Genomic DNA, 21,034 nt, shown 5'->3' with positions numbered 1-21,034 from the left:
CTGTGTTGAACATAAAAATACCATTTAACTAACTGTTTTTCTAAGGTTCGCTTTCAAACTTTACTCAGAGTAAATATCCTCTGTTTGTAATTGAAAGGATGTTAGTCCCAGAACTGTATCTCCGTAACGACAGCATCCTCATTACAATTCTCAAATTTTGGCAAGTACTTGCTCTGCTGATATTTTGTCAGTAAAGTTTAATTAAACAAAAAGCACGCATGCACTATGAATCTGAAATTGCAACGATGAAGCCGTGTACATGGCTAAGTATAATGGTGCTACCAAAACCTCAATCAGAGGCATTTAGAATCCAAACACAGAAATGAAGTGGTTTAAATCAGTTATATACAACAACCCCTTCTACATGAACGTGCAATAACCATTTCAGAAGAACGATGCTATAGGTCCTGAACATCATAGCTACAGCTTTACTCGTAAATAAAATAGGCCAGAGACTGTTTATGCTGCTTAATTGCCTGCGGTCTCACTAGCTCACCCCAGGATCCCAGAAAGCGAGTGCACGGGCACAACTCGGGCACTCAGAGATCCCAGGATCCATCCCTGACAGACAGGCTGGTCACTGCCACTCTGTTTCGGAAAGGAAGCGAGCTCAGGTGCGCGGGAGGGAGCTGTGCCGTGCCATTTGGCCTCCGGGACAGACAACAGCCACTGGCCTATTTTATTTCATTGTAAAGGTATGGTCTCTGGTGCCTGTAAGAAGGTGTTGGCACAACACTTACTGCACCGTTCAGCATCCCCTCATTAAGCATCCTCTTGCTCAACCACGCATAGCTATCAAGATCCTCACAGCACGCTCACACTGATGAGCACAATGCACATTTCCCCATATGCTACAACAGACCCCTACAACACCAGAAGAATAAATGCTCAAGAGTGAACATGGGTCCACTGTTCTCCCGTGCTTCTTTCCATCAAAAAGACACAGTAGCCTAGTTGGTTTCTAAAAACTTAGCTGGTTTCCAAAAAAAAAAGGGGTTGTTTGGGTTTTTTAAGTGAGAGATCAGACTGCTTACTTCTAATACAGAAATTTATTAGAAACAGTGTTGAGCATAAAATACAGCTATCATATCTCAGACATCAGACAGAACCATACGCTAAATGTGTCATAGCAATGAAAATTAAAATGCTTTCTCAAATATAATTTGAACTTCAGTCTGATCCACAGTTTGTGTTTTATCTCACCATTTAGAAGCAGGTCTTTATTTGTATCAACAGAAATGTTGTACACTGTTTTCCCCTCCTTCCTGAAAGAAAAGACAGGTTAAAGCTGCTATATTGAATCACCAATAACAGTGGCACTTTCTGTTTGCTCCTAAGGGGTCCAGAATGTGTATTTCTAACCAACAGTATAATGCAGTCCAGCAGCACACAGTATTTGCAGTACTGCTGATAATCCTGTTTTCAAAGACTGCGAGCGCTTTCAGATAGGGATAGCCCTTATACGCTATGGCATCTGATCCACAGTAACCCCGTGCTGGCTTACAGACTCACTGACTTGAAGGCAGCCCATTAAAACAAGACCTGAGTTCTCGGCAAACAATGCATATCAAGGACTCGTTTCAGACCCTAGGTTTTTAACATGAATTAAATCCCATCTGCTTATTCAAGATAGAATGACTGTGTCAAATACACATACTCAGCATCTCTGAGATGTCAGTGACAATCATCTCCACAACCATGCGAGAACCCAAGAATTTTTATTCTCAGCATCTCTGACATCAAGCAAAAACACTTGTGTAAACTGCTGGCAAAGCGCCTGTGTCGTATCCTTGTCTACTGATTGCTCCACACAGAGACTCACAGCCTGAGCTTTCAGTTCATACACAAAGCTTTGCTCTAGGGAAACTGAAATCCAGCGTCAGCTACACTGCTACCCTAGCTCCAATGACATTTTCTCCTGGTTTCCCTGTATTCCTCAAAATCTGCAAGTTCCTGTCCACAGGTATAGGTACTTTCTCTCAAATTTCTGGAATGTGTTAGATGCTGTGTTTATAAATTATCACAATGAGATCAGTGCTGGCAAGTTGAGTGTAAGTATATACCATGTGAAGTTTGTTCATTTTTAAATAAAAAAGTAATGAAGCTTTTTATTGAAGTATGAAGACTGAAAGGAGAAAATGGTTAGAAAAATCACCATCGCCATATTTTTAAATGATTGTTCTTCCCTGGCTGAACTGAAAAATGCAGAAAGTAAACAGCAGTGCTGAAAGTAGTTTATATTTTCCAAATTCTTGGTTTGTGAATTCCAGGTGCTACTTCTCAGGCAGGCAGGAAAATTAGATTCCAAAAAACATTGATTTTAGCATGACAGTGTTTTTCTAAAGTTAATGACATGCAAATCATTATGCAAGTATTTACATTTTTGATTAGGACAAGATTGAGAAGTTAGAAAATAGAGCAATGATCCTCCTGTAGGTTTCAGCAAAGATGTTTCAGATATGCAAGAGATATGAATACCTAACACAGAAGAAAGGTCAAAAAAAAGTATTAAAAGGCTGAAGATAAATAAGTTATCTTTACTATCCTTATCAAAGAGTTCACACTATCTAGGGTGCATACTTTTTTAATTAATGGAAAACTAGTTTGATGGGAAGACCTACGTCACACTGGGGCTCTGCGGGGCTTCTCTAGAAACTTGCAGTTCTATTACACGGCGAACGCTCATCAAACTCCCCAACATAATAGTCTGACCTCAGAAGCAGCGAAATTGAAGTCTGCCAATGAAACTTAAGAAAGAAATTTGATCGAGCTGTTGGAGTCTCTTGCATAATTCACTTTCTCTTCTTTGGACCGCTCTTGGCTGATCTGGAGAAGGAGCACCACGCCTCCCAGCCCTCCGCCTTCCTCGCATCCCAGATACCCTGCAGACACCTTACCTAGGCACATCCTAAAGGGCTAAAGCCGCAGGACCACCCACTCCAGGAACACAGTGCAAGGAGGAGAAGTACTATTTCCGAGATGCAAACTACTCCGAAAGTGCTGTGGACACCAGCTGCGAGCAGCCTGCAGTGAGAAACAGCCAGGGCTATTTCTGAGTGGGGAATCTAAGAAGTAACCCACGGGTTACAGCATCTGAGAAATTTGTAAGCTAAAGGAAAACAGGAAGCTTGAATAACCACAGCTGAGAAACAGAGAAGCATAAGTGTGGGGAAAAAGAGAAAAGCTGGGACGGAGGCAGGGGAAAATCAACCTGTAGAAATTTAAAATTATTTTTTCTGGACCTAACAGCAGGAGAAAGCATGAACACTGTGGGATAAAACAGGGGCTATCAAAAGAGCTTGTCAGAATCAATGCAAAGAATTTGTCAGATGTCCCTGACTCTCAGCCTTATCTTCATGGGCTTTTAATTCTAGTTTACAGCAAAACACCTGGAAAAGGTGCGCAGGAATAATGCTGCATTTAGCCAGTCTTCAAGCCTGGCTACCTAAATTCACTGCTACTTTTTTCAACTTAATTCTTCTAAACCGTCAGACCAGCTGTGGCTAGAGAAGAAATACCAAAGCTGCACTGTAGTTTGGAGGTGCTGCAGAAAGTCATTACAAATGCCTGGGTGGTGCTGATCCTAATATATGTAAGATCACATGGGCCGTCAAATTTGGGACTGGGAAAAAGGGTTGCCCCTATTCAGCAAGGCCCTCCTTTTGAGGCCATTTTGCGTCCTCCTACAAGACTGGGAGTGCTTCTCCTAACTGGGATCTGGGTAACCTGCTCACCCCCTCCTGTCACGGCAAGGAACTGAGCACTGACCACATCTCCATTTCCCTGCACTCTGTTTGCGGTTTGTGCTCTCATTCGGTTTCTGGGGGATTAACACATTAGGCCTAACTGGAGTCTTTGTATTTTTAAGATAGAAGATATGAGAAAAGTTAATGTCCTATGATATCCGGGAGGACAGCTGGGACTTCAGTGTCTTGGAGCTATGAAATGCATATAGGTGTGTTCAAAATTCACTGCATTTCAGAGATGCTGAGGACCTGCTAGCTTCCACTCACATCCATACCCAAGCCTCAAAACTCTTGTGGTGGTATCCAGCAACGGATCCAAAAATTTAACAGCAGGTACTCCAGTTTACTAATTGTAGTTGTGACTTTTAAACAGAACAGAAACCCAGAAAGGGTGGATCTGTACTTTAACCCATTTTCTTGCTGTCTCCTATTACTTCTAAGCTGGTGGATGTGGAATTGCTCTCAGTTTCCCACTGCAGATGGGAGGTGGGTGTTCATCAGTGCCTTACTGAGCCCCAAGACCATGCTCCAGGCAGACCAGGCAACAGCCGCTGCCGCTTCGTCTACATACTCCTTCGGGTATAACAGTGCTATGTGCTATACTCTATTATTTGTTCCACAATGACAAACGGATTAAAGCCATGCTGTGCTAGGTGATATAAATGTATTAGAAGAGAAACATGAGACTAGGACGACGACGCTGCTTATTGATTCTCATTCTTCACAATCATGGGCAATTAGGCAATCACGAGTCTAATTCAGACAGGTCCATGGGAAATCTAATCCACTCACCAACACACAACAGGTTTTAAAACAACATTCTGTACCAATAAAGTAACATAGCATACCATAACAAACATAAACACCTAAAGACATAGCTACAGACCTCAGGAAGAAAGTGGGAAAGATTAAAAGTATTATCAATTATAATCTCTACCCTGAAGTTCTTCTTCAAATAAAACACAAAAGTAAAAGCTGCAAAAAGCCCTACAACTAATTATATATTTATTCACAAGAGAGATGAGGTACTGTAAAACCTACATTAAAGTCTCACACTGCTGAATTGCATTTCAGCCTAGTTACCTCCTAAGACTTTATTTTGATGTGTTACTGCATTTTTAATATAAGCAAAGAAGAGCCATGCTATTTCACAGTTAAGTCACAACCTTGATCCACAAATAGCTTTAAACAAAGATACCATTTGTTTTTGAGGACTTTTTTTTTTTCCCCTGACAGAGACTCCCTTCAACAAGGCAGGTTATTCTGAAAGGAGTTAAACAGAGCCAAGGCCACGAGAAAGGAGAAAAGGAAGATCTAAAAAGGAAAGGATGTAAAAACTTTCAGGAGAAGAATAAATTCACTGGTGTGTTCAGTTACTTCCAGGGAGGTTTTGTGACTCCTCCTGTGTTAAGGAGCCAGGCCTACTTACACAGGTGTTTCGGACTAAGCACGCCAACAGCTCACTAGCAGCTGACTGAATTTCCCACTGCTTTTACTACTCCTGGGGCCCTCAGGAAGCACTTTCCTACTCTTCATACTCTGATCCCTTTTCCCTTTCCTACCTCACCCTGCCGCCCCTCTGCCTGCTGCTCGCAGTCATACAAACAGCATGAGGAAAGGTCACTCTGCTTCCAGCAAGGATTTCACATTCCCTGCTTCTTTGCTCACTTCTGCCTTCCAGCCCACCTTTCTTCTATGCAAAAACTCAGGATGCACCTGTACCCCCCCACAGTATTTGAAAGCCGGGTCCACCCGGGTACCTGCCTGTATCTGGCCTGTCCAGCCCACACCGCGCCCTCCCCTTCGCCACCTCCTCACAGCCACACTCCCCCCTCATCCCCACCCCTCACCAGCCCCGAACGTGCCGCCTCACCGCTCCCACCCCCGGCTGGCAGCCAGAGCAGGACGGCGCCTTCCAGCCAAGCGGCATCTCCTGCCCCTGCCCGCCGCCGGCCCCGGGTCTCGGACTACGCTGCCCGCCCCGCCGGGCTAACGAAACTCCGCCGCCAAAGTCAAGGGGCTGATGGGGGGCCCGCCTGCAGGCAGCTCAGCTTCACGGGTTTCCGGGGGGTTCCCTTGCCGCTGCAGCCGAAGCCCCCCCGACCCCCGTTTCACCTGCCTCCGTGCAAGCGCGGCCAGCCACCGACCCCCGGACGGGGCAGAGCCGGTCCCTCGAACCGCCGCCGGCAGGGCGATACCCCCCACACCGCAGGGCGAGACCGGCGACTGCGGACCCCGCCTCAGCAGCCCCCCGCCCCCACCCCGGGCCGTGCCTACCTGTCGCGGGGCGCGGGACGGGGCGGGAAGCTGTGAGGGGGCGGCGGGGACAACCTTCCCCTCACGCCCGGCTGCCGCCACCTCCGCCGCCGCCCGGGCTCGGCGGGGCCGCGTTTCCCAGGGGGAGGGGGGCCGGGCCGGGGAGCCGCCCCCCGCGCTCAGACAGGCAGTGCCCGCCTCGCTGCCCGGGCCGCCCCCCCGCCCCCGCTCCGCCGTCGGTGCCCGCCGCCGCCGCCGTGCTTACCGGCTGCCGCCCGCTGCCCCCGCCGGGCGGGTCGCGCCGTGCCGCGGCCGAGGGAGAGGCGGCCCCGCGGCCAAGGCGCGGCCCCCGCCCCCGGCTGCCGCTACGGCCCCGCGGAAGCAACAGGGCGAGGGGCGCGCCGCCGGGATACTTGCATTTTCGGCGGGGCTAGGTCAGTCCCGTGGCCCGGAGGGCTGTCCGGCAGCTCGGCCACCTCAGCCCGCGCCGGTCCCTGCACGCTCAATTTTCTTGGGTTTTTCTTTTATTTTTTAATCTTGCTCCCCCCGTCTCCTCCGCGCCTGAGCCTGACAGAGCACAGCTTGCGCTGAGGGGATGGAGTGATGGGTGCAAACACCGTCAACTCGATCGGTGCATCCAGCACACCCTCCTCCTCGGAGCAACCGGGCGCTGGCAACCCGGGTTGCACAACCACACACCAGCTAACTCCGCAGCTAGTAGGGATGAATATCCCAGCCGAGGCGAGAAGTCAGAAACTTCTACTGACACATGGATTTCCTAGAGGAACGGAAGGTGTCAGGCTCGACCCATGAGGAGATCCAAGTGTGGGGTGGGTGCAGGGACCACAAATCTCAAGCTGGGGGGAAATCCTGGGTGGAGATGTGGACACAGATGCAGTGGGGAGCAGACAGGCAATGCGTGGGACTTGCTGATCTCGCACGCTGCAACTGTGCGTGTGCTGCTGCCGTATCTCCACATCTTCCCAGACATCACGCACCGACATCCGGGAGGACAGCTACGGCTCGACAGGTAATCCCAAATGCACCGCAGTTTGTCATGGCATGGGCTGAATCTCCGACAGCTCGCTTTGGTAAATGCTAATTTCTAACTAGGATCACTGCCAAGCCACTGAAAGGATTTGGAGACATGAGAACCATACTTTGAGTCCTTGGTGGATGCAACAACGATAGGACCAGTACTCGGTAAAACCTTGTTCTAAAAAGGCCGTATCTTTGACACTTTTTATCCCCAAACTCAAATGACACCAATTCTGAATCAATCATGCCACTTAGTGCAAATTTCAAGTTACTCCATGCTAGAATATGGATTTTAGACCACTTGCAGGAGTCAACCCTTAGGCACAATGCCACGTTGAGCTTTAACAACGATGACTCTTGCTATATTGTTTCTAAATAGGCCCCTTCAAAGTAAATAGAACAGAAAATACATGTAAATGTCATTAGCAACTCACTTTTGGACTTCCTGAACTGCTTTGGTGTAGTTACAAAACTTTTTACTATGGTAGCTCTCAAATGGCTCTTTTTAGACAAGAAACGTCCTTGAAAAGGAGAATATTCTTTAAAATACACAGAGCAACTATGTTACCTCATAAATATTAGTGAACACTAAACTGGGTGCTACGAAAATAATTTTCATGCAAAAGGTCTTATGCACATAGGTGCATTCACTGGCAAAGTTCACACGTAATTCTCCCTACTGGTTGCGAGTCCTTGGTGATACATGGAGGTCTTTCCTTTTAGATATAAATGAAGGATGTTTTTCGAATGCCTAGCTCAGAACATAACATCGTTATAGGAAATTAAAAGCAAACAAAAACAACTGAGAAGCAAGGAAGCAAACAAACAAAAAGAAGGCTACTTGATTTGAATGGGAATTTCCTACCTCTTCTAAACTGATTTACCCATCCCTACATTTTGCTCTTTAAATTTTAAAGCATCTGAACATTTGTTCTGTCAGTCGAGAAAAAATGGACTTACTTAAACTCATGTTAGATCCCCGGGGGATATCATGGGGAAAATAGGACAGCAGTGCTAAGGAGAAAAACTCCATCTGCAGCATCTTTTACAATTAAAAACTTGCAAACAGTGAGCAGCAACAACAGCAAAAAAACCCAGTGAAAACTATTATTTCATTCCTTTTTATGCTGTAATTCAAAACTCAATATTGAATCCAATGACCAGCGTACAAAAAGTGCAAATGAAAATTACTTACATCAGGGGCAATAGCTGACAGTTGCTCTGCATGAAGTGCATAATTCTGCATCCGTATTTTTACTGGCGTCTAAATAACACATACTATCTTCATCAAATTTCAAATGAAAAGTCTCAAAGTACAATCAAATTGAATTGTATATATTTCTTTGGCAAGCCTAAGATGCAAGAGAAATTTGCCATCCTTCAAGTATTTTATAAATACTGATGGAGACAACAGGAAAGCACAAAAAAATTTATGTCCCCCAATTTTTTAACTGTGAAGTCTAAAACTTTACCTTGATGAGTTAAATCCTGCCAAAGCTTTATCTATAATTAAATACATTTTCAGTTTCTAGAACTTTAGGTTTCTTCCTTTAAAAAAAGTTACAATGACCTTCAGGAGCTTCAGCTGAGTAAGAGCTAAGAAAACTGGGACAAAGAAGCTACTCCCAATTATAACCAGTTGCCTGAAAAACGTAGTAAGTTGGGATGTGATAGTAGGAAATTTTGTCTGTAACATTTTATCCTTCTAAAAGCATACGAGAGGAAGTACAGCAAGAGCAAATCTCTATATGAAATTACACAACTTTGCAGCTTTGGGGAACTTTCTTTCACGAGTATGTTTGACTATTAATTTCCTAAACCAGTCCATAACCTTTTATGGTTGTCCATAAAACTTCTGGAAGCCCATAAAGCTGCAGCAGCACTATGGGCTATTGCACTTCTGTTCCTTGAGCCAGCAAAAGGCAACTTCTGACCATTACGGATGGGTTTTATCTGATCCCAGGCACTGCCTGAGCAAGGCCACCTGCAGCTGCTCAGCTTTTTCCATTTATTATCAAGGTATAGGGAATTACATTAGACTAGAGAACTAACACTTTGTAGGCTGAGAGGGTTAAGTGGGATGAAACCCATGTTTATTTGCAGCAAAGGAAGTTTCAAGGACTTTTTAACCTCTCGTTGTTTTAGATTAATGACCTGGTTTCAGTGCATTCGGATAATTTTGAAGGCAAGTTTAGCATTAGACTTATTATTAGACTTCTTACAAGATTTCTAAAACTCCAGTCAAACAGAACCTGCATGTAGTTGAATTACAGAAATCAAGATAGGACTAAAGCAATAATGTGGCAGACTCCAAACTCAGATTTCTTGCACAAGAGGTAAAAAGTGAAATATTTTGTTAAAGAAACACTACGTATTCCTTAGTATTTTTGTAAGTTTCCAAAAAGATCAAGTTGTATAAATTAGCTAGGAATTTTATTTAGATTTTTTTTGGACTTTTACTAAAACCCATAAAAAGCACTTTCATGGCCAAATTAAATCTTTTAAATAATTTTGAAGAATGTATTTGCTTACAGATAAGATTTCAAACCCCTCACTCCCTTAAATGGTCCTGCCCGTAAGATCTTCACCACTGAATTCCCAATCCTTTTCTATGCTCTGTTCAGTACTCTCAAAGTCGGACTTCCCAAGCTCTTTTTGGGTGTGATGTTTTGACATCTTTATCCCATTTTTGTACTTTGCTTCCATACTTCTTCAGTAACAGTTTTCCCTCTTCTATTCAGAAATGGTTTATCAGCTGGCCTTAATAAACCAGCTTATTAAGCTTAAACCAATAGACAGTTAAATTAATGCAGAAATTTTTTTTCCTGTGACTGTGAATAGATTTCTCCAGCAGTTCTTTATGTCCTTCAAGAATAATAAAAGTCATTAAAAGCACCAGTTAGACACAGATCTGGAAGAGGTGTAAAATACATGAATATCTCCTCATGTAAGATAATTGTGCCCTTTAAAATAATAAGCCATTTAAATATAAATACATTGTGTCAATTTTTATTAGGTTCCTTGGACTCCAAGATAAAATACTTTTTTAAATTCAATTCATGACTGATAAGGAAATTAATCTGTTCCTTTTCCATTATAGGTAGATTACCATGGAGTCATCTGTTGCAAGTTTCTTGCTATTAAAAAAAAGAGAGGAAAAAAAAGTCTTCTCTAACTTCCCCTCCTCACCTTGTTCATGTTGAAGAAAATAATTCTTCTATACATTAGTATACAAGCAAAAATTATTATTATATGGCAAACATTATACAATAAATTATCTACTTTTCCCATATCAAAAGTTGGAATCTCTTTTTTCTTGTGATAAATTTGTGATTTGTAATATGCCTGTTCTGATTTCAATGGTTAATTCATTTCCTCCTCAGGTTACATGCATAATGACACAGTTACACAATATTTTATTTTAAGAACTTGACTGTACTTGGCCTGGCATGAGTATTATACATAATCATGACCTTCCAGATCACATCTTCCATTGGTACCTCTACAGTTATCACGTTGGTTGGTTATATTCCTCCACTGGCACTCATTTACCAAAGACAACAAGCAGCAAAAATAGAATTGGCTTTGTGATATGTGTAAACTGGCCCAAGAATTTTTACAGATTAGTATCAAAGACGTCTTGCTTAATCTGCTCTGAAGCAAGGCTGTGCTTTAGTCCAGAGCACCGGCTGAGGGATGGGTGGTCCCGAGTGCACGTGAGAGCAGCTGCACCACCACACCATCCCTCCACATCACCGCAGCTTCTTCTGGCTACAAATGTTGGTTTCTAAATAAAGAATTTCCTCATTTTTATTTTTGGGTGTGAGCAGACATTGTACTTGTGCGCCTCTGCTTCACATTGAGCCCTCATGAACTGGAAGCCTTTAATCAAGTGGATTTACTGTCTGAACTAATTGAAATAAATGAGAATAATAAAAGAACACAACAAAGAAAAACTGGAATTTAAATGTAGTACCTCTTGCTTTCACTGAACTTTCCCCAACTCTTGTGACCAACTATGCTGTTTTATAGAATTTGTTATTTTGTATACACATCTATTTTTTTAAACTAAGTAATTCCAGTCTCTTAACTTTTTTTCTTGTGAAGGCTCTCCATGCTTTCTGTAATTGCCATCTATATCTGGGTTCTTGCTACTTTTATTTTCTTTTTTTTAAGTTGGAGCCATCAGATCTTAATGTAGAATAAAGAAACTAAGACACACTATTGTGTTCAGTAGATTGTACATAACAGTCCTTTTCTTACAGACTGGATGGATCCGTGTCCTGTTCTGCATCTGTCCTTCCAGTCCTGTTTGGCTTTTTAGACAACAGATCCATTATCCACTGTCAAATGTAGCACAGATAAGGTAAGACTTACAGTTGTTCTTTACTGTGTCTAGGTAGTAATAAAACTGAAAATCAGAAGTCATCCATACACTTTAAGAAATAATTGGAAAAGTAGACAATTTACCACACTTTTTGGTAAGTGCAGATGACCTAAGAACATTCAGAGGTGTGTGTCAGTCACAAATACTACGGAAACGCAAGTGTTACTTACCTTGTTCAAATGCTGTTTACATAGATTTTCTCCATATATAAAAATAATTTTAAAAAATTAAAGTATTCCTCTCCAAAGAATTTAGCATTTAACTCTCACAAGAACTATGCCAAAATGAAGCATCTTACACAAAATTCTTGAGAAGTCTCCAGGGAGACCTTACTGCAGCCTTTCAGTACTTAAAGGGAGCTTACAAGAAAGATGGGGACAAACTTTTTAGCAGGGCCTGTTGCAACAGGACAAGGGGTAATGGTTTTAAACTAAGGGAGGGCAGATTTAGACTAGATACAAGGAAGAAATTTTTTATAGTGAGGGTGGTGAGACACTGGCACAGGTTGCCCAGAGAGGTGGTAGATGCCCCATCCCTGGAAACATTCAAGGTCAGGTTGGACGGGGCTCTGAGCAACCTGATCTCGTTGAAGATGTCCCTGCTCATGACAGGGGGGTTGCACTAGATGACCTCTAAAGGTCCCTTCCAACCCAAACTGTTCTATGATTCTATAAAATATAAATTACGGCATCAGAGTAAAAAAGCGTGTCCTTATTCAGCTGCAAAACTGCATAAGGCAAGGATAACAAACTTTCTTCTTTCTATCTAGCCAGTATAAAATTACCTTTGATAGACTCATTTGTAGAATAACAGGCAATTGAATCTTCATGGCCTGTTCAGGCCAGGATCCTGGAGGCAGAGAGGGAAAGTGGCTTCAGGCTGAGAAAGCTCCCATCCTCCAGCTAGGTAGATCCAGGTACATCCTCTCCCCACACAAATTCAGCAAAGCTAGGGAGGTTCCTCCAGTTGTGGCTTGGGTCATCGTCGCAGCCTGCACAACGTGACACTCGTCACGTCACCCCGTAGTAACAGAAGGTCCTCTCCTTTCCCCATCCAAGAAATGTTCAGACAGGCAGTGTCAGGGGACGTGCCGTTTGGGACGATAACATATGTCACCTTAAAACAATATGCTGTATCAGTGGCCAAATGCTTAATCTGCTGTACGAGTATTTACTAAACATACCTGTATACAGACATCATGGATTGCCCAAACTTGATTTCTTTTCAGAGAGGAGAGAAATCTTTCATACAGACCTCACAGGAACAACAACTGAATTCATAGAATCGTAGAACAGTTTGGGTTGGAAGGGACCTTTAGAGGTCATCTCATCCAACCCTCCTGCAATGAGCAGGGACATCTTCAACGAGATCAGGTTGCTCAGAGCCCTGTCCAACCCGACCTTGAATGTTTCCAGGGATGGGGCATCTACCACCTCTCCGGGCAACCTGTGCCAGTGTCTCACCACTCTTACTGTAAAAAATTTCTTCCTTAAGTCAGCGGTCAATTTATCACATGCAAAACTCCTCCGGATTAGACTGCAGGAAATCGAGAAAAACAGCGAAACACACACTGGAGGTTTTTCCTGTTTCCACACAGTAGCATGTCTATCTTTAAGAATTAACATCACAGACATCCAAGGTTAATTATGTTGGCATCCATAATTACCTCACCTTTACACCAAGCCTAACTGCAGGATATTTGAGACTCAAAGGTGTTTGAATTGCCAGATCCGTTTTAAATCAGAGATATCCATGCACGAAGTGAGTTTAGGAAAAAAGCAGGCAAGAACTGTTTGGAGCGTGTGGTCCAAAGTTCAGACTGGCATCGCAGCTCTCAGGACAAGACCCACAACACAGGCTTAAAAGAACGTAAATGCTATAATTCTGGTTAGTCTCGGTGTTGCCTTGGCATACGTGGGAAACCCTAAATATATGGTTAAACTTGATTTTGGAACACGTGCTCGGTGTTTTGCACGTGCTTATGTGCATTTCTGGGTACGAACGGACAAATGCTTACTTAAATACTTTAGTGAAGACAAGATCAAATCAGGTCATTTTATGCACGTATATTTCAGTTTGGAGATGGACTAATAGTTAAGCGGTCATTACAGCAGTTTCTGAAGATACCAAGGAAAGAATTACAAAGAAAAGTGAAGCATCATGTTTTTAATGCTTTTAGAGTAATTCCAAGCAACTTCAAATGACAAACATTTCTATCCACTGCACTCCTGTTCTCTTATCAAGCCACAGCTAATCAGCTGTAGGCTGTCCTGCTGCTAACCCAGGCAACAAACCACTCGTGACTTTAGCAGATGTTCTCCTTTTCATGCCAATAGGAATATTTACTAACATTTTTTCGTGTTATGGTTTTCTGTCTTAAAACTTATTCCTCAGGATCAGGAATATGCCACATTTAACCACTTAAAGCCATAAATACCCGTTTCATAAGGTTGGTGCTTCCGTGAAAGTTACACAATATTTTTATAGAGTTTAATTATTCAAACTAGACACTACACAGACCCCACGTCTTTAAAAATAAGAGTGTATTGAAGTTTGTTGTTAAAAGACGGCGTTCATCAAAACTGGGGAGGCTTTCTGCTGTCAAACTAAACGTGCACTCTATCTTTATCCAGCTCGTCTCTGCCAAATGAGGTGGTTGCTCAACAAGGAGTAAGAGGTGCTCGCTGGTAAAGTAGTCTTTTATTATGCAGGTATATAATATCCAATTTTAAACAAAGCAAAGCACTAGTCTCTTCTAGTCAGCATTCACTAACCAGCACCTCAAGGAGAACTAAGCAACTTTTTAATAAAGAAAAGCAGATAAATTATCTTCTTTAGAGTTAACATTTAAACGTCTTTACCAATCATTGAGTGCTTGTTTTTATTTACAGAGCATTTTCAGAGTTCATAAATACCTTCAATGCATTCCCGTGAACGTTCATTTTCCATGTGGATCTGTTACAGTAAAAATAGAGATTAAAACACTTCCCAAAGGCATGAGTTAGTCACAGTGGATGGAGAATTCATGAATCCTGCTCCTTGCTAACTCCAAATTATGTTCCCTCTTATATTAGTCTGAAGTTTCTGAACTGTGTTAATGCTACGAGGTGTTAGGTAAGCTTAGATTTTATTGCTTCTCAGCCTCTTGCAAACTGTAAATCGATTTTAAAAACTGAAATATAAGTGAATACTGTCTGATGGCTGCCATATTACAGAGAACCCAGGGCAAAGAGAAAGGAAAGAAAACATACTTTTTTTTTTCTCTCTTGGTTTTTTTGTTGCTTTGCTGGCTTGGCACAATCACTCCTTCCTTTGAATCGACAACACAGACCACAGTAGATGGTGGCAAGGCAGAGAGCGAGAGTGCTGTCTGCTGATTACAAGAGTTAGTAGTTCAAATGAACCCATTTTACTTCTCATTGCGATGGTGGAGGAATTTGCACATGCTTACACATCTCAGCTGAGGGGGCAGGTAAATTCAAATTTAAATAGCCATGTATTAAAGTAAGCTAATTGGATCTTTATGGCTAATCATCTATTTTATTTGTTGTTAGGAAAGACTGGATGGGTGTACATAACCACTACTGGGCAGCAGTTTCCTAAAATTTGCTCACTTGGTCACTTTGATTATCTGACGGTATCTTGAGTGAATCATTGGCACAGTTAACCTATGAGAAGCTGAGAAAATAAGCGAGAGCTGTATTTTGAGTCAGGTCTGGACCATTACGACACACGAGCACATAGTCCTAATGGACTAATACACTGTAGGCAAATCTTAAAGTCTTTTAAAAAGAATTATTTCCCTTAAATGCATATTCTGGTAAGACTATCCAATAATATGACAATATTGACAAGAAATCATTTTCCTTGCAGGCAAAAAAATACAATAAACACAAAATAAAAACATAGGCATCCTGTGTAACAGACTTACAAATACCTTGTGACACAGAAAAATTATAGTCACTTTGACATGAACATTTTAGTTAGTTTTACCATTAAGCGATAATTCTAGCAATGGGAGTTCATACATGTGAATTGTAAAACCCGTATCAGCTGCTCATTTCCTACGATTTACTCTTCAGGCCTACATACTGTTTCATTCTTCAGAATAACTGCAAAACAGCGATGCATTCAACGGTTGGGGATAAAATCACTCTGCCCGTAGCCTAACATCTCTTGGAAGGGAAACAAGGCAATCATTTCCAAGCCTCGTAATTTTTAGAAACTCAGATGTAGTATTGGTACATCAGGCAGTTATTCTGCTGCAAGTTTATGCAAATTTTACTGAAATCAAGGGGATTCTCTGTATAAAGACATCGTTGGTGTTGTGACCTGATTTTCGAAGGCAGTGAGCACCCAGACCTCCCTTTGGCTTCACAAACAGCTGTAGATGTTCATCATGTCAGATATTCAAGCCATTAGCCTTTCAGCATTCTAATATTTAAGATCGTTTAGATAGATTTACCCAGAGGAAATTACTGTAGCTATTAATTTATGTTCATTTCCTCACACGTAGAGGGAACATATGAAAGTCAAGTCATTTTCGCTGCTGACAATAAAAGTCATACATTCAAAGATCAAGTACTTTGTGGTTTTGCTGGCCTGAGCCCTTCATGCCTTGTCAGCTCTCTGTCCTTACTGGAAGACCACCAGTTAATGGATTTAACCTTTACATCAGTGAAAAATAACAGATCAGCATGTCAAAGATAAGTTACACTAAAGTCATGCATGTCCTCTTTCTCCTTCACTTATTTTTATAGTCACTACATCTAATTTCCTTCACCATTGCTTTACTTGGTTTCATAGAAACTACAGTTATTCAAGCAAGTAAAAGGCAGTTAAAAAGAGCAAAGTTGCAGCTGTTCACAAAGCTCACTACTCTTTGAAGTTCAGCTCCCTCATGTGCCAACTTCAAAATGTCACTAACCATCTCCTGGAGACACCTTGGCAACCTCTTCCAGCTCTTGACTCGAGCAACAGTTTAAGACAACTGAACGTGTAATAACTTTTTTCCCAAGGTAATGTAAAGAAGGAGAAAAATCACTTGGTGTCGAAATAAATCTCTGTGTATGAAACAACTGCCAACAAAAAGATTACTATTTCACTGGTGTTTTATGCATTTCCTGCAAATACAGTTACGTGCACATAACATGAACAGTCATATAAATACTGGCAGATAATATGGAGGTGTCAGAAGAGAACCAGAGGTCTACATTGAAAAACCCCAGGAGTGTGCAACAGCTACACAATTTTAGCTTGATTCATGTTTCCAGGAAAACACCCGAGACAACACAGTAGAAAAACAAAACCCAAATTGTAGACAGTAGGAACTAAAAGATCTAGGAATTCAAGAAGTCAAAAGAAGAAACTGCTAACAACTTTCTTTTCCGTGACACTTCGCCTCCTAGGACCATCCCAAATGAGAAATCTTCTGAAATACATGCAAGGCCAACTTTGTCAATGGTTTCTATAGATTGACAGTAGAAATACCAAAATGGAATGTTTTATTATTATTTATTATTTATTATTTACAAGTGAGTTTCACCTGGAACAAGCAAAGTTCACGTACAAATTTTCAGGCCCCGTACAGCGCGCTGCTTCTGCTGCTTCTGGTAATATCAGCTGGGTTTCAGAGCCATGAAATGGAAACCCAGACATCACAGGCTCCATCATCTGTCTGTGAATGTGACAAATAATTCTCTAAGTTTAACAGAAGTTGAAGGTATTGGTCATAGCGAGCAAAAGTTTGATGCCAGCACCAGCTGTAGCATGAATTTGTATCAAGTTCAGTGACTCCTCCATGGACCCAATGGTTTTGTTTAGTTCTTTATATAGAATATTTATTTTTCACTTCAAAGTAAAAGTCTATGTACTGTAAAGCAATAACAAGGATGCTAACCAAATATATTTTAAAAATTGATCACAATATTTACTGAGGCATCCTCCCAAGGCTCTTCCTAGGATACCTTCGGCTGCAGTTTATTCTGCAGTGTGTTATATGTGAATGAATCCTTGGACCCAGCACAAAGTTCTAGTGTTTTTGAGTATAATGATTCACAGCCACAGTTGTGAATGCAACACTAGGTCCTAAATCCATTCACTGTTTATAGAAAGAGCTGGATTTTGGTAAAGAGAAGGCAGAAGCCTGAATGAAGTCATAGTTTCCGTAGGACTTGTTAAAAGTAACATTTCCAAAACAGGGAACGGTTTATTTTCTGCTAGATTTCTCAGCTCTTAAAGCTCTTTTCTCTTCCCCTATCCATATTTCCAAGTCCAAGGTGTTATCTGAAACACAGCCCAGCAAGTGATCAATTCAGGCAGACTGATATTTCTATACACACATGCATTGGATAGTATATTGGTTCCTGTGAAGTCCGTGAAAGTTTTGCCAGATTTCAGTAAACTATTATTGTTCATCTCTTCAAAAAATTAAAATTAAAACCAAACCCATAAAGAAAAGTACTTCGCCTTTGTACAGTTGTAAACAAAAATGAAATTCTACTAAGATAAATTACGGTATGCAAAATGCCGACACTTGGTACTTGTTTTCAGGGGAAAAAAAGTCATAGGGGAGGCTGGAAGGACAGACGATGCTAAAGCTAAGGTTACGATGGGGACTGCTATAGCTCTCATTCCGTAATACAGTGAAGTAATGGAGCTGTATAAGAATAATTACATAAGGGCAAAATATAAATTAACCAACCCAAACCAAAATTCTCAATTAGAATTTTACGGTTCTAAAGAGTGATTTACTACTATCATAACTTTATTAAAAAAAAAACAATAAACAGCTCTTTGGTCCTAACTTTCTCAAAACTTTTTCAGTTATGACAGATAGATATTCGGATACATTTGGACACTTGGATATACTTAGATGTTTCTTGGGTATATACTCTTCCAGTATAATCCAGGATGTTTTAACAATCTTGCTGATAGTCATAAAGCTTATAAAAATAATTAACCAAAAAATGCAAAAAACTTCAAAATCATAGCTCACAACCCATTTTAGTAGATGATGTGCCTCGAACAGGGTCTTTTCCTTGGATCCTGTCTGATAGAAGATAACAAGGCAGGCTGTCAGTACCCGCATTTTCTGTACCCCCTTCGTTATTGCTTGATAAGAATGAATTAGGGGTAGTTCCCAGAGTCCTGGACTCCGTTAGAGCTACCAGAAAGTGCCCACAAAAGGAGATAATGTTTTGAAGAATAAGAATTTATTGAGAAAAAAAAAAAAAAAGTATTTTCCACGTATGAATTGGCCAGTGTAAGATGAACCAGAAATTACCAAAACATCAGAACACAAATTCAGTACTACACATATTCAAAGTAGCATCCAGCTCCTTGGAATTAGTCTAAGAAAAATGGGCACGCTTTTATTTTATGGACTTCTTTTTTTCCTCAGTTTTGTCACAGAAGATGATGATCACGATCAACCACTGCAAACTGCAAAGTCTGAGTTTTTCATAGAATTCAGCACTGACTTGCAGAAAAACATTATGTTTTAGCAGTTTCCCTTTGCAGCTCTTCAGTTTAATATTATGGAAATGTGAAAGCTATAAATGTTTTTGGAACACGTTAGTAGAGTATTTCCCTGCCTTCTCAGGATTAGTTGTCGATTATACAAAATGATTCATTCTACATCTCAGCTGAAGTTAAGTAATAAAAAAAACCAACCCCAAACAACCCAAAACAAGGCTTTGGAAAGCTAATTTGAGGAATTTGTCCTTTTTGACATATATTTTGAACAAAAGCTCAATTAGAACAGCCCATTACACAGCAAGACTTTTTCATTTTCACTCTCAGTCGGTCATAATGAGCCACACTGGTCTCTGTCATGGTCCTCTGTGCATACACTCCATATAATCGTGCTCACCAGCCTATTTCAGCCATATAACAGTCAAGTAAGGACACGTGCAGTCAGTAACGCTTAGGAATAACGGGCCAGGTTCATCACTGAAGTCAGTGGGAGGGCGTTTGGCCCATTAACTCAGAAATATAGGAAGTTTCATTATGGAGTAGCCACTTTGCAGAACCAGACTATCTTGGCTCGTGTTCTTTCCTCAAGGCCCATACATAGTGCTCATTAATATCAGATGGAAATCTCAAATCAAAAAGAAAATATTCCCCTTATGAGAATGGAATAGACATTGTTACTGAAAAGCCTGGCTTATCCGCATTTGGCTGTGGTCTGAAAATCACATCCCACTTACCATACAAGCCACGAGCAAATTGCTGCCTCTGCCTGCATTATAATTTCCAGATAAGAAAAATGGAGATTATAATTTTAGCCCCCATGATTAAGATGGATGCATGGTGCTCGCTGTAGCGGTGATCTCAACTTCTCTAAAATTTAGCACAGTTTACCCAAAGCATCCCTTTATCCACTTGATTCTTAGTTCATTTAGAGCCTGCTGCAGCAATCTATCCCTATTCAGCAAAGTGTTTATGCATATACTAATAACAACTGCATTTAAGCAAATTCTTGAAGATAAACATGTCTTTAAATGCTTTACTCAACAGAGGAGAAATCTAAGCTGTGTCTAAAATAACCAACTGGACTAGGATCTTGCTTTTAAAGTACTTTCAGATGTTGAAAGTAAAATTATAATAAGCACATTAAGAATTTTTTTCAGTGTGCATTTTTCTAACTAGACTCTGGTGAAAACAAGAGCGGAAATTTCTGAGTGGAAAAAGATGGCTTTTCCTTAGTTAAAAGTGGTGGAAGTTGTATTCTTCATTTGATGCAAAACACCCTTCCTTCATAAAAACATTTTTCCATTATGATATTTTTAGATTTGTCATTTTAAATCTTTGATGGAAAATGCTCATATTAATTAGTACTTAAATGCTGATTAGTATTTAAACTGAATTGTAACTACTAGAATGTTAGAGACAAGGTAAATGGTTACAGCCTTTGTTTCAGGGATAGGGAAAGGCCTCAAGTTTAGTTTTTAATTTTCTGTAGCAGATTACTGTACTGATAGGAAATACATTCCTTCAGTCAGAAGGCTGTCTGAGGACAAACTGATCCTCACCTAATTTAGAGGACGTCGTCATCCTCAGCTAATTTAGAGCACCGTAACATTTATAGCCTCCCATGGGAATTTATTTACATAACATAAATCCTTTGAGTTAATGGTGCAGCCAATACTTTGCGGGTTTTGTCTGTTTTACCAAAAATCCCATCTTTTTTTTTTTTTTTTTTGAGTCAGAAGGCAGCTTGCTTTTAACTAGTATCCATTTTACATGATCACACATTCCTCCACTTCTGACTCTTCCCTAATTCAAAAGGGTTACCTTTTCCTATTACTTTCAAAGGCAATAAATTGACCCTAACTTCAGGGAGGACAGGAGTCAATCTGTGCTTCAGGAGACAGAACGATGTCAGTTGGAAGAAGATTTCTAGGCACCAAAAGCCTACCAGCCTTCCAGAAGCATTGGGAACTGGAAAATTACCTACTCTCGAAATATGCCTACGCTTTATAGCAACATACTGAATTTCCTACTCTGAGACGTCCATTTTGGTCCAACATCTACTTACAGAAAAAGCATGCACAAAGGATAGTCAGGCCCCAACATTTTGCAAATCATTTTACTATTCCTTTAA

This window comes from Ciconia boyciana, chromosome 6 (assembly GCF_034638445.1).
Source record: "Ciconia boyciana chromosome 6, ASM3463844v1, whole genome shotgun sequence".
In the NCBI taxonomy this organism is placed as follows: Eukaryota; Metazoa; Chordata; class Aves; order Ciconiiformes; family Ciconiidae; genus Ciconia; species Ciconia boyciana.
Note: the sequence above shows the minus strand (reverse complement) of the source record.